Source organism: Glossina fuscipes, unplaced genomic scaffold, assembly GCF_014805625.2.
Source record: "Glossina fuscipes isolate IAEA_lab_2018 unplaced genomic scaffold, Yale_Gfus_2 119, whole genome shotgun sequence".
Lineage (NCBI taxonomy): Eukaryota > Metazoa > Arthropoda > Insecta > Diptera > Glossinidae > Glossina > Glossina fuscipes.
Window position 1 is genome coordinate 99921 of NW_023998462.1, and position 2765 is coordinate 102685.

The following is a 2765-nucleotide window of genomic DNA, read 5'->3' on the forward strand; positions in this document are numbered from 1 at the left end:
GTACAAGGGGAGATGAATGCATATTTTTGATACATTTATATAAAAAATGCAGAGGCTCCCGAAGAGCAAGATGTGGATGTAGTGTTTGAGAACTTTCCAGATGACAACAAAAAAAAAACAATAGTTGAAATAATATTTGAGGACTTTTCTACATCGCCTTTTAACAGTCCTGTAGCATCACCCGAGAGTAAATTAAGAAATTTGGAACGGTCCCCTTTATATTTTTTACGCGAAAAACCCAAGAAAACCTACAGTCGCGAATTCAGAGAAAAGGCAAAATTGGCTCTTTTGTACGATTCTACGCCAGAAAGTAAGTAGCTCTTTATAATCTTTTTTTAAAAACTCTAACTTTCTAAATTCATTTTAGAAGAAGATTCAGATCGAGGTTCTGACGATATCGAAAAAGAAGACACATACAACGCAAATGAAAGTAAGTTGTTTTTAAAATCCGCGATGAGACAATATTTAAATTAATCCAAAATTTTTTAGATCTAGTACCATCTAATCAGTATAAAATATACAATTACAATTGGGATGACGATGATGATGACATAAGCTCTCAAGACGTGAAGATGAATAATTCATTTTCCATTAATAATTTTCCCCATACGTCTAAGTTCCCAGTAAATAAGCAGATAACCCAAAAAGCTAGCGGAGAACGGCCGGAGTTGGGAGTAGATAAAGACGCAGTTGGCGTAAGTGAAATTTCTAATAAAAACGAAACGGAAGAAATGAAAAGGAAAGTGAATCGAGATGAAGTGGGCAAGGTGAATAATCCGGAAAGTTCGCTTGTTTCTGCTGGTTTCCAAACAGCGAATGGTAAAACAATCTCCATATCGGAAGAGAGCAAAAGATCCGTGCAAAATATTTTAGGAGAATTTCAAGACAATTTGCAAGAAATGAATTATGAAACTGAACTAAAAGACATAAAAGCTCGAATGTCGATTAAAAGTATGCAGTCCAAGTTTGCAAAAACTGGAAACAGCAGTGCGCAAATAGCCAAAAAACAGACGTGCAAGCGATGTGCGAAGAAGTAAAATTGGACGAAGCTCCTAGCAACAGCAAATTTGTATCAGCTGGTCCAACGCTGTGTCGCAAAAGGCTTTTATCATTGTCATTAAACCCAAAATATAATTATAGGCCACCCCCCCAACTTTGTGAGACACCGGAAAGAACCTCGCGACAAATTGAGACTACGACTAGTACACCAGGCGTCAATAGACCGAAGAGAGGGCGGCTCTCGGGCTTAAGTCGTAATTATACTAGTTCAAAGAAATAAGTACGACTTTATATTACATTGTGTAAAAGCAACGGAACTGGTTTTTTTGAATTTAAAAACGTGTCGATATCTTTTTTCCTTAAAATTAGTTTTGCTATTTTTTCGCATTTTATTTAATTAATGATGACATAGTGAACGTGTTTCATATTTTCTTTGTTTATATTCTAAGGAACTTGTTGCTAATTTGTTATTTATTTATCATATACATGTATCATATGATTATTTTTATTATTAATCTCTGATATCGTATCTCCCCACTAAAAATCTTTAGTATCAAAAACTAGTAAATGCTTTTTTAAATTTCATTTCCCGCTTATTTCTTATAACATTTAATATTGTATGTTTAAAAATATTAACTAAATGTTCACATGTTAAGTATTAAATAAAAATTCATTCTCGTAACTCAATTCCTTTTTGAAATAGCAACTCATGATATAACAGTATATGTATAATATATTACGCAATTTATAGAAATTTGTTATATCGCGGTTATTTATAACGGCTTTGCCGTTTGTGCTGTTGTCGGCAATGGGCAAACCTATATCGCATTACAAAACTTTAATAGCTTATGCATCAAAAATGTTTGCCTACTTTAATTATGTCACTACGAATCTCCTTCTGTACGTAACAATATATACGATATATTATGCCTTTGGTACAGTTTGTATAATGTTTATATCGTCCCTGTTTGTTGTGTATATGCTTACAAAAATTGTATATACTTCCTTATGTAGGCTTTTTTTCGAAAATAAACTTATGAATAATGCTTTCTTTTGAGTGCAGTTCGATAACACATATTTCGATTTCGGGTGCGTTAATTTCTTTTCTTTACAATTTGTTTGCGTATATCTTTTTTTCTCTTACATTTTCTTCAACCCACTTCCATGCCAGACGCCACTTTTCTCTCTTTATTCTGTTGTCCAAAGTGAAATTCTTTTAAAATTTTTATCGTCAATTCATTGTTTATGACTAGTATTTTATTTTTGGTCCGAATTTTATATGAATATTAACAAATTAAAATTCATCAAAATTACACCACTAGTTAATGAAAAAACTCTTTCTTTTTCCAATCATTTAATGTTTTTCTTTTTCGTCGTCACAATTGCCCGCACAAGTTTTCGTCTCTTTCGGCTTCCCAAATCAACCTCGCTTCCGAGGTTAGTTGCAGCTCTATTTGCCCTTTTCACTTATTCTCCGCTGAAAAGTTCTTCATTTCTCCAGAAGTGAGATTAACAATCTCAGTAACAAATATTACAAGATACAACCACAGGTTACAAGCGTGATAACTGTTGACAGCATTTGATGATTTATCTTTATGTAGATATAAAGTTTTCTGATTTGCATATATTTGGAAAATATTTGATTTTGATGCTTTATTTAATTACGCAAATGAACAATCGGACTCCTCCATGGGATTGCTTTTTAAAGCCATATTTTCTATATCGTCTTAGTCCGCAGACTTTTTTGAACGTAAACGTAGAATGTT

At 32.9% G+C, this 2765-nt stretch overlaps 1 protein-coding gene across 1 annotated transcript in view; it reads right to left on the minus strand.

Annotated features, from left to right (window-relative positions):
• The window catches only part of LOC119640337, a 4059-nt gene extending 1646 nt beyond the window's left edge, over positions 1–2413 (minus strand). The window contains exon 1 of the mRNA XM_038038272.1: positions 2144–2413. The gene's annotated coding sequence lies outside the window, so the exon portion shown is untranslated. The remainder of the gene's footprint in view (positions 1–2143) is intronic.
• Between the last annotated feature and the right edge of the window lie 352 nt (positions 2414–2765).